This window comes from Sus scrofa, chromosome 3, assembly GCF_054392235.1.
Source record: "Sus scrofa isolate SSC_HxYL_T2T_F1_AM1 chromosome 3, Sscrofa_HxYL_maternal_Yorkshire_Landrace_v2.0, whole genome shotgun sequence".
Taxonomy (NCBI): domain Eukaryota; kingdom Metazoa; phylum Chordata; class Mammalia; order Artiodactyla; family Suidae; genus Sus; species Sus scrofa.
In genome coordinates, this window is record NC_139385.1 from 134762969 (window position 1) to 134775305 (window position 12337).

Sequence of the window (12337 nt, forward strand, 5' to 3'; positions counted from 1 at the left end):
TTTCCATCACTGTAAGGGCAGAGCTTTCACTGTTCAGCTGCCCCATAGATGCCTCCTGCCAGTCCCCCTGACCCCCAAAGCCTCCTTTCCCTCCAGACCCATCACCACAATTGCTTACACTAAAATGTAAGTCACTAAGAACAGGTGAAAGCGGTATCCATCAGAGGATGTAAAAGGTTAGTATCACAGAAAGTAAGGAGAGGAGGTGGTTAGAGTTCTTATTGTTCTCCCCCTCCCCTCCCATCCCTTTGCAGATGGGGAAACTGAAGCCCAGAAAGGTGGGAGTGAATGACCTAAAAATTAGCATAATTAAGATGCAGTAAAATGGAAGAAGGTGGTTTCTGTTTACTGTGAACACAGAAACCCTCGATGGAGGACACCCATTTAAAGAGGGAAAATGGAATAATGAAGATAAAAGCAGAGCTGCTCTGATTGAAGAAGGATGGGAGATGTGGTGTGTGCCCCTCTCCGAGGGCAGGTCCTTGAGGATGTCTTCTGAATAGAGGGGGTTCCCTAGAATGGTAGCACTGATGACTATCACATTTCCAGTTGTACACTATATTAAGCAATAATAAGGGCTAACGGTTTTTGAGTCCTTCCTGCGTACTAGGCACTGTTCTGGGTGCTTTATCTGTATTGATATGTTTAGTCATCCCAAGAATCCTAGCGTGTAGATGCTCTTATCATTCCCATTGTCAGGATGCTTTAACTGAGTCAAGGAGATGTGGAATTTGCAGAGTCCTGTGGATAGAAAATAACAGTTCAAGCAGCCAGAACAGTACGCCTCCCATGCCTGCCCCCAGCAATCATACTTCACCTCATGCTTGGAGTCTATATGGTGCTGGGCACTGTTGACTGCTTTATAGTATGGAGCTTCATTTCGTTCTCAGGTGGGTGGCTGTGGGGTGAGAACACTGAACCCTAACCAGTTGATGTAGGTTCCCAGAACTTGTCCCTTTGGAGAAAGAATTTGGCAAAGAGACTGAGAGTAGTGAGGCAAATAAGAGAGAAGAGAGAGAAGATAGGAGTGGGGAAAGAAAGGCAGGCTCTGGTGGAGGGGCAGGTGCAGAGAGAGGCAGAAACAGAGAAAGAGCAAGAGAGTAAGAGAGCAACACGTGCACTGGAGATCCTTTAAATCACTTGTATGGGGGCTGTCCTTCTGGGCTTCCTCTGTCCAGTCATCTTGCTTTGTTTGGCTTTGGTCTGACTCAAGGCCCTCCCCTGTGTGCACACACATCTTTTAGCCAGGATGGATTCTAACACAAAGGCTTATGGGAAGTTGGCAGGATGGGCTGTGGTGTGGTGCCCCTCCTTTCTCTGACTCCCGAGGAACCCTTCTGTGAGGGTGCAGTTCCGTTCCGCAGGTCTCCCTGACCTCAAGAATGAGAAATAGGTGGTCTCTATCTTTCATCCAGGCAGGGCGCAGCTCCTCCTTGCTCCTGGCATAATCTTTATCTTGAAGTTATCTGTCCACAGGGAATTGATTCGTTACCCAGCCTGGGACCCATCTATTCCCTGCTTCAATTTGAATTTTCAACATACCCTCACAATGAAGGTCTCCTTTTCCAATGAGCAGAAAAGGGATCTGAGTCTCAGAAAGGCTAAGGAACTGACCAAGACTCAAAAGATCTGGTAGAAATAGGAGAATGCGATTGCAGGTGGGCTGCTTGTGTGCCTGTGGACTCCCTGAGTTGACTCTGTAATCCCTGTGAACAGCATTGACCATCTGAGAGTAAGGGGGTCCTGGGTTCAGGTCTTGGCTTTACCCTTTAGTAGCTAAATGATCTCAGCTAAGGCCCCCTGTTGGAGTATCATATTCCTCATTTGCAAAAAAAATAGCCTTTGCCCTCCAGCGTCACTTCTTGCTGGAAGGAGCACAGCTCTAGACAAGGAGACCAAGGACATACCTCTCTGCTTGCCATCATCTGACCTCCTGGAAGGTAGTTAACCTTTAGAATGTCAGTTTTCTTGGTCTAGAAAAAATGGGCATTGTAGGCATTGGTAAGCAGTTCTTGAATCTGTCAGGTTTCTACACATCCAGGTATGAATGGCCAGATTGTTTCAGACTGTGTTTTCCAGAGTGTGTAATAAGCAAATGGCACTGGAAAGGGGTGACTCCTTCTGCAGTCAGTTTCATCACTTTTGGGTGATAAAGATGGCTTCCCTTCTCCCTGGAGCAGATTTGCTCACATTTCAGGGTGATGAGGCTAATGGGTTTCCAGAAGAGAAGATGGGCGCTTTGCCAGAATCCCTCCATAAGAGCAGAGACTTGTATCTGCGGGTTCCCGAAATGTGCCACTGATGTGTCTCTTCTGGGTCAAAATGCGTAAGGAGTGGGTGTACCTTCCTCATGGTCTCCATTCACCCTTACTGACTGAAGGGAGCGGGCACTGGTAACCTAGGAGAGGGGACTTTGCAAAATGAAGGAGCCTGGGTCCCTGAACACATGGGTGGAAGGCTACCTAACCGCAGATGCCCACACTGGGCAATGAAGTGAGTGAGCAAAGAATTTTTATTGTGTTACACAACGTGGAATTCAAGGTTTACTTACTCTAGTCTCTGATATTAACTTAATTAATGCAATTCATAATGCGGAAATAGCATTTATTAATTGCCTTTTATGGCCCAATGTTGTGCTAGGAAATTCCACATGAATGATATTCAACTGTGGCTATAACCTTGAGATTTAGGGTTTTTTTTTTTCTTTTCATTTCACAGATGAACATGAAAATTAAATAAATTACAGGGTTTTTTTGTTTTTGTTTTAGCAAGATTACACAGCTAGTAAGAAGCCAAGGAGAATTGAAATCCAGCCTCTCTGGCTTTAGAAATTCTACTGTCCTCCTTCTAGAAGTTAATTATTTCATTATAGATTCTGTAAATAAATCTGGCTCACACTCAGAATGCCAGGGGATGCTGAGAACCAGAGCCAGTGATCTCCAGTATCCACTGTATTCTCTTCCTGAACTGTGTCTTGAATTCAACCATTCTTTTCTCCTGGACCCTTGGTTTCAGATTCTGGCTCTAATCCCCACCTAGGACACTGTCAGTTTCCTGAATAGGTTGGTTACATGTGCTCTTCTATATCTGCTCTGTAGTCCTAGCCCTTCGGTTATTGGCACAGGGATCAAAGAGTGTGAGAAGCTCTGTAGTCTACTGTGGCTTTCTAGGACCTCTACTTGCCAAGAGAGCCCTTCTTCATCTCCCTTCCCACCAGGGAATGAGAATGATGCTGATATTATGAAGGTATTTCCAAGGCGTTTCACATTGCTTACTTTGCAAGTACATTGTCAGGCTCTTAAAGAGTGCAATATAAAATTTTAAGCCCAGTAGTAAAGTACAAGATACCACATATAGAACACTTAAATTATTGAGGGGATTTTGCAAAGGAGTACTTGTTGAAGAGTTATGTCTGCTCAATGCAGTTGTTGAAAGCAAGAATGCAATCTAAAGTACATGTTTTTCAAAAACTAGAAAGGAAAATGTTTCATTTTTCTAAACTGGCATGTGTGTTTTTGCCCTCTCTACCAGATTGGAAACTCCTTAGACAGATCACCGAGGCTTCCTCTTCTTTGGTCTTATCTCATACCCAGACTGCTGATGTCCATGAATTAAATGCTCTTAAATTCTGTGCTCTTATTAGTCATTGGAGAATGTACTAACCTTTTCTATAGATGCCAATGAGATAAATAAAGACCATAAAACAAGATATATACCCATTATATTGGGATTGAGTTTTCAGAATGACTCCCAAATGAATAATGTAGTTACTGCAATTAGATTCACTGTGCATCTGCAAATGTGGAACATTCCAAGATGTGCATTAGCGAAATAGTTCTGGCCTTCAAGAAGATTCTATACTAGCAGGGGAAGTAGTCCTTTACAGAAGAAAAATTTAGATGTAATGAAGAGATACAAAATTGCATAAGGCCTGTAGCTATTAGTGATACAAGTTCATAAACACAAACTTTCCCACCAGGAAAATTCCAGGCGTATATGGTTTCTCCAGCAAATTCTACCAAGTATTTAAGAAAGAAATTTTATATAAAATTCTCCAGAAAAAAATAAAGAGAAAAATATTTCCTATTAGTTCTATGAGTTGAGCATAACTTGAACAGCAAAATCTGACAAGAATATTACAAAGGAAACATGAAAGGTCAATCTGACTTAAGAACTTGCATTTCTGAAACATCCAATTTGGGCATGATGTACTGAGCTTTTGATATATTACATAGTTCAGTTTATTCATACTTTGTGAAGGGTTTTGTATATTTATTTATGAAAAAGACTTTCCATTTGAGATTGGGAACAAGAAGAATACCTACTGTTACCACTTTTACTTAGCCCTGAGAGGTTTGGCCAGTGCAATAAGGCAAGAATAGCAAATAAAATTATAAGAATGGACATAAGGAAATACGACTGTCATTATTTGCTAATGATATGATTTTTGATCTAGTGGGTCTAAGAGAATGTACAGAGAAATTAGTAAAATAAAAAGGGAGTTTGGTGAGGTTGTTAGATTTAAAATTGATAAAATGAAAGCAATTCATTTTTTTATATACAGTAACACAAGGAAAATAACATGTAAAAAGTCCTACTTAATGGTTAGAAAATAATTTTATAGGAATTAATCTTATCAAAGATGTGCAAGACTTCTATACTGAAAATTTGGGAGACATGAAAGAGGGCTGAAGTAAACAGAGTAGCATTCCATATCCACAGATTGGAAGACTCACTGTAGTGAAGCTATCAGTTCTTCCTATATCTGTGGATTCAATATGCTCCTGTCAAAATCCAATGGCTTATGTGGCTGTGTACAGAATTATTTGATTTATATAGAATAGTAAAAGGCCCTAAATAGCCAATACATCCCCGAAAAAGAGAACTTATTATACTTAATATAAGGATTTGTTTTAAAGCTGCAGTAATTAAGATAGCAAGGTAGTAATTAAAGGATAGAAAAGTAGTCATTTGGACAGACTGGAGATCCCATAAATACACACACACACACACACACACACACACGCACGAGCACTTGATTTATGGTGGTGTGATATTTGGATATCTATTTGGAAAAAAATAAACTTGATATCAACCTCAAGCTGTATGCAAAATAAATTCCAGATCAACTGGAGACTTAAATGTAAAATCCAAAACAATCACATTTCTTGAGGAAATTTTTAAACCTCTGTTCAACAATAATCTCCATTTATAGAGTAAAAAGAAATCCAGAGTTAGAAGATATGTTTGCAATACATGTAACTAAAAAAGGACTTTTATCTAGAAAAGGTAAATATTTCCTACAAATCAGTAACAGAAATATAGACAACTAGTGAAGAAAAGCAGGCGAGGTATTGGAATAGGCATTCCACAAAAGAGGATATTTAAATGATGAATAAATAAATGGAAGTTAATATACAGGCACTCAACTTTATTAGTTATCAATGAAATGCCACATGCAGTACCCGCCTACACTCACCAGAATGACTGAAATTAAAAAGTCACCCATTATCAAGTGTCAATGAGGTTGTGTGGCAAGTGGAAGTCTTACTGCAGATGGTTATGTAAAGTCATCCAGGTACTGAGAACATTGTTTGACATCTTCTATTAAAGTTGAAGGTTTTATGTACTCTTTTGACCTAGCAATTCTATTCCAAGTTATTAACGCAACAGAAATGTCTACCAAGTGATAATTATAAATGTGTTCATAAAACCTGTATTCATAATATCAGAAACAACTCAGAGATCCACCAGCAAAAAATAGAAGTGAATTCTATACTCTAATGAAAACAAATGAACCAGAGCAACACACAGTAAGCCCCATGGATATATTTTGCAAATATGTTGGATACAAAACACTAGATGTAAAGAAAAGCATTCCTTGTTATTATAAAGGTCAAAACAGGCACAATTAAGCTGGAGTGATTAAGAATGTATAAATAGGTGCTAAAAATAGAAAAGAAAACAAGGAAGTTATTACCATAAAATTAAGATAGTGGTTCTCTTAGGAGGGAGGGATGTAGTTATTATTAGGAAAAGATAGTTAAGTGGCTTCAGAAATGGAGGTGCTCTATTTCTTGATGGGTAGGAGTTGCATGGATTGTTTATTTTATAACAGTTATTTAAGCTATGCATTTATTTTATATACTTTTCTGGAGGTGTGTTATATTTCACAAAAAAAAGGTTAAAGAATCTATGGCTTTAGCTCACATAACTTTCCTGAGCTTCTGATTTTATGTATTTAAATACTCAATGGACATTTCCACTGGCATGTTCCATTGATACTTCATACTCAACACCCATTAAGTTAAATTTATTCTGCCCCCAAATATGCTCTGCCTGCTGAATTCCCCAAGTAGGTTAAAACAACCATCCTTCACTCCATCTTCCAAGCCAGGAATCAGGACATCATCATCAATTCCTCACTTGTCTTCTGTCACCACTTTCGATCAAGTTCTGTCGATTTTACTTCTTAATGTCTTTCAAACTTAACCTTCCTGTTCACTTCTTACTGCTGTCTCTGTGCTCCCCACCATGGTATCTGATCTATCATTTCAACAGCTTCCAAACTGTCCCCCTTTTCTCCTAGCTAGTTTTTCTTTATCTGTTCTGTCTTCCGTGCTGTCTGTTGTCAGAGATATCTACAAAATACGAATCTAGATCATGTCCACCCCCTTGTTAAACTTGCACCTGTTTATGCCCCTTACATCCGTCACGGCTAAGCTTTCTACATAGGCTTGTTAATTATGCTCTCTTACAGTTCATGCCTCTGAAACAGTGTATTATTTACTAAAGCTTCGGTTATTCAAGAAAAAAAGCAGTGGCACCACCTGTCCCTCTCTCCTACCTATTACCCTTTTCTTGTACCATTTCCCTACATTTATTCAGGGAACCTCACCTTAATCTTTCAGTGCTTATGTGCTCTTATAGCATCTCTGTGAAGTTCAGTAATAATCTCCTCTGCTCTGAGCTCCAGGGACTATGACAAAGAAGGTGTTCAATGGAGTTACCATTGTGTACCTGACATTGTCTCTGTGAGGATATGGATTGGATCCTTGGCCCTGGCTCAGTGGGTTGAGGATCTGGCATTGCAACAAGCAGCACTGTATGTTACAGATGCAGCTAGGATCTGGTGTTGCTTGGCTGAGGCATAGGGACTCAGCTGCAGCTCTGATTTGACCCCTGGCCTGGGAATTTCCATATGCCATAGGTGTGGCCATAAAAAAAAAAGTACTCAATCAGTGCTTTCTGATTGAACACTTTTGATAGAATTCAGAAGCAGGTGTCACCTCTGAAGTGTCATCTCTCATGAGAAGATTCAAGAGACCTCGTTGTCCATCGGCAATCATCTTTGAAAGCTGATAGAATTCTCAAAGTGGAGAGAATGCCACAAATGCAGGAGCAGAGACAGAAATTCGAGTGATTCCACAAGGAAGAGTGGTTGTTGTGTATTCATAAGTTTAGGCCTCATGTTGGAAGATTGATTTAAAAAAATCTGCCGTGTCTGCAGTTAGACTCTTCAACATTTGGTTTGACTGGAGCTTGATGAGAGGCATTATTTTCCATTGATTATTTTTGTTCAATACATGGCCAAAAGACTACATTCCTGAACTGGCTGCAAAATCATAAATATTTAAATCCAAGTTATTTGCCATGCATAGAAATAAGCAAGTCATGAGAGCTAACTTATATGCTTGGTGACTTGGTTATTGATTTGTACAGCACTAATCTAAATTCTATAGCAATTCACTGAAATGGCTTAGAGGAGACTGTTGTTTTAATACTTCAGCAGATGGTTATCTTATATACACAGGTTCAAAGAACAAGAAATTCAGAAAAGATCTGAGCAATCATATATCTCAATATATGCTAAATATCAGACAACGATATAGTTTCAGGGGCTCAGGTATTAAAACTCCCATAGCTAATTAGGGTCAGAATTAGAATCCAGGTCTCCTGACTCCCAGGACAAAGCTCTTTCATATTCTTTATAAGAATGCAAAACACACATCAATATATTATATACATACCAATGTATGTCAACATAGGGAAGGAGGGGACATTTAGGCCAGGGGCTTCTGCTCTCTTTAAGTCCTAATAGGCAACAATACATAGTAAGAGATTGGGGTAGAGGAGATAAAAACCCTCTGAGTGGAAAGAGTGAGTAAGGGAGGAAGAAATACATGCACAGAATCACACAGTCATGATTGTGAACTACAGCAAGAACACATGAGTTAGAAGACCTTTTTCTGGGCCTGACACAGACCTTGCTCAGTCACTATCACTTCCTGGTTTCCTTCGCTCTGAGAGGAGAATAAATTTTGAAAGGTGCTCAAAGTGTAGCTACTATGATGGATGGTTGGTTGGTTGGATAGAAGTCCACAAACTTTTGGTCACCCGATCTGCCCATGTGACTGAGTGCCCCACGAGTGTGTAATACGTGTTGGTCATTGTGCTCAGCACAAGTATGAGTTGTTTCATTTACCTTTCTTTTAAATCCTGTGATATAGGTGTTCCTTTTACCTTTACGTTACCCAAGAGAACACGGGCTTCTTCAGGAGAGGTTAAGGGATTGGACCAGAATTATATCACTGGCAGCTGGTAGAACTCAAGCTTCACCTAAGGCAGCTTGACATAAGAGATGATGCTTTTCACAATAGGCTATACCAGCTTCCTTAATTTTGGTCCCCAGGCCAATATAAAAGGAGGCTTATCCACATTTATATAAAGGAAGATTTAAGGTGTTTGAGGCAAAGGCAAAATTGCATGACTATGTAATAAATTGTTTAAGGTTCCTCTATATTATTAGGTAGTATCAGGGATAGGAATTTTCTAAAATAAATTTTGTGCTTTCAACAAAATTCAAAGATATAATCATTTCCTTTGACATTATTTATAAAAGTGATTCATCCTTAGCCTTTTATGAATTCTTTTTTATATCAGATTATCTTTCCCACTAATGTGTAATAAATTATACTCTTGATCATTGTGTTTCTTAAAATACATGAAATTTCTGTTCATTATTAATTACCAAGTAGAGGATCACTTCAGGTAGGGTGGAGGTTCTGAAACAATGGTTTTTAAAATACAGTTACCAGGGTTAGAAGTAGGAGCTCGCTACTTTTGTAACATCTGGCCAGTTTTATAAGTTTTATTTTGGTAGCTTCTTCCTGTGTGGAACCAAGTGTAGTCATGGGCAGGTGTTGCACTTGGCTATGCAGGTCCTGTCCTTTATGTGGTTGTGTCCTTGGCCGAGGGGTGCTGACAATGACTCTTTCCACTTCTGAGCCCTTATTATGACTCTCATTTCCCCACTCCATGTTCAATGACTTCACATTAGCCGCTTAGAATCGGCTATGGTGGGCACATGTACACCACAGAGACTGGCAACCTCTACAAATCAGGGAGCTGGGTGTTAAGCACGGACCAGCACACCGCTGGGCTCGGTGAAGGGAGAGGAATTGGGGGAATAAAATTTAGCTGTTACTCTGCTCCCTGATGTGGACATGAGTAGGAAGGGGATGCTTTTCCTCATTCACACAAAGCTTCTGTCTGCTCACAGCTGTATATTCATAAGGTTCCACCTCCTGGAAGGAGGCATTTTCTGCTAATTTACTCAAAGCCACAAATGGCTTGCAGCCACCCTGAGTTTCAGAAACTGGTTCCCAAACCTGGCTGATCATCATCATCATCTAAAATTTTTTTAAAACACAGATTTTAGGGCTTTACAAGGATATCGATTTGGTTTATGTAGCATCCAGTAATTGCTTCTTACCTACTCTTCTTCCTAACTGGCAAAAACCCAGTTTTATTTGGGAGTGATCAAATCTGAGCCACAGCTGCGGCAACACAGGATCCTCAGCCTCCTCTGCCAGGCCAGGGATCAAACCTGAATCCCATTGCTCCCCAGATGCTGCTGATCCCCTTGTGCCACAGTGGGAGCTCCAGTGCAACCATGTTTGCAATCAGGGAGAAGCTGCTGGAAGGCAAAGCTGATACACTCAGCATGGCATTGTGAAGGAACAAAATAGGAGCCACTGAATTAACCAGTGTTAAAGTTGACTGATCCCTGAATTTCCTATTCATTGTTGAAGACAATTTGGGCATTTCCTCTTACTTGCAACTGAAAGCAATTTAACCAGTATGTCTGGGATGACGCCTGGGAACTTCTGTCTTAAAATTTTTCCAAGGTTTTGGAAAGTTCAAGACCACCAATTGTCTCCTATAAATGAATATACAGTTTTCTTAAGGCATGTGGAGATGTGTACCCACATAGTTTTTGTGTGACCACGTAAGCCCTGAGGCAAATGGCACCCCGAGAGAGACGTAGCAGGCCAGGAGCAACCCTGCCCATTTGCCCCACTATCCTGTACCAATATCAGCTTCTGTGTGTGGCACGGTGTGAAAAAGGCTGGGAAGTGCCCAGCTGCTGTGTTTAACACAGTGTGATGGAGATAAAATAGGACTAAATTACCAGATAGCTGCGTAATCTTAGAAATGCACTTTGTTTGTTTCTCAGGTCTGCATCTCTACAGTCACATAAAGTTGGCTCTTTTAGTGATCGTGAATACTAATAATGAGGATAGAAGGCCACTTAGGATGTGACCTCCTAGCCGCCTTGTTCTGTGTCGTCTTCCTTGTGCTTTGAGGGGCAGAGAGGGGAGTAGGTTGGTACCAACTGTGCATTTCAGCGGAGGAGCATCCCCAGTCACTGTATGGCCCAGAGATAATGGTAATAATAATAATAGTGACAACAGTCATTGTTGTTTAGCATGAACAGATAGGTACTGTCAGCTCTTTCTAAGCAGTCGTGCTGCACACACGGACTTTGGCCGCGGAGTTAATAAGTCCTATCTCCCTCTCAGCCTCCCTGGACCCTGACTTCCCACAACACCATCCATTGACCCATATCAACTGATCTCTATCCACTGATGCTTGATCATTGGCTTCTTCTGTTCGGGGCCTGTCCTATTCAGATTTCTAAGAAAAATGTCTGCCTTCCTCAGGTGAGCTAGTGCCCTGACTCTGTGGAAAAAATTAAAAAAAAAAATTAAAAGATATTTACCCCCCCAGACAATTCAACAAAAAACATTGGTTATATATTTTCATTTAAAAATAATATCCACACAGAACAGAAACCTTGTTGCCACCATCCAAAGATACTCAGTCTTAATGTTTTGTTATATTTCCATCTGGAATTATTTTTATATCCATGTTGTTTTATTTAAAAACAAACCAGGAGTTCCCGTCGTGGCTCAGAGGAAATGAATCTGACTAGCACCCATGAGGAGGCTGGTTCGATCCCTGGCTCACTGGGTTAAGGATCCAGGGTTGCCATGAGAGCTGTGGTGTCGGTCACAGACGTGGCTTGGATCTGGTGTGGCTGTGGCATAGGCCAGTGGCTACAGCTCCAGTTCGACCCTTAACCTGGGGACCGCCATATGCCACAGGTGCAGCCCTAAAAGAAAGAAAGAAAGGAAGAAAGGAAGAAAGAAAGAAAGAAAGAAAGAACCAAAAATACCTCAACCCAAAAATCTACAAAGCATCTCTGATTCTAGTCTTTCTCTCCTTCACCTTTTTCACATCCAGTCCATCAGCAAGTCCTGTGGATTGTATCTCTAACTATATCTCAAGCTCACCCACTTTCTTTCTGTTTCCATTGCCCCCCACCCCCAGCCACTGTTCTGTCTTATTTGCTTTACTTCAATAGTCTCCCAACGCATCTCTTTATTTTCACTCTGTTTCATAGAATTCATTTTACTCTCACAGTTTAGATTGAATCTTGCCATTGCCCTCTAAAGACCTCTCCGGAGGCTTCCCACTGCACCTGGAATAAAATCCAGATTCCTTTCAAAAGATGTTAAAGACCCCGCATGGTCTGATCTTGGACTTTCCTCCCATCCCCCTCAGGCATTCCTTTCCAGCCATTTCACTCCAGGGCCTTTGCATTTCCTGTTTCCTTCCCCTTGAACATGAATCCTCTGGCTTCTGCACCTGGCTGAGGCTTCCCAGGTCTTGACTCCTGACTTATTTCCACTGGAAAACCTCTCCTGCTCACCAAACCAAGGCAGCCTGCTCACCAAACCAAGGCAGCCTGCTCACCAAACCAAGGCAGCTTCCCCGGCCACTGGTTATCAAATCACCATGGTTTATCTCCTTCTGTGTAAGCATCACATTCTAAAATTACCTTTTAAAAAGATTTTTTTTTCAATTACCTTTGTTCTAGAAAGTAAGATGCCCGAGAATCATGACCTTGTCTAATATGTATGGCTGTACCCGGTGTTTCAAATGATTTCTGGCCATGTATGACCAGTGGCCAATAAATGTGTATTGAATG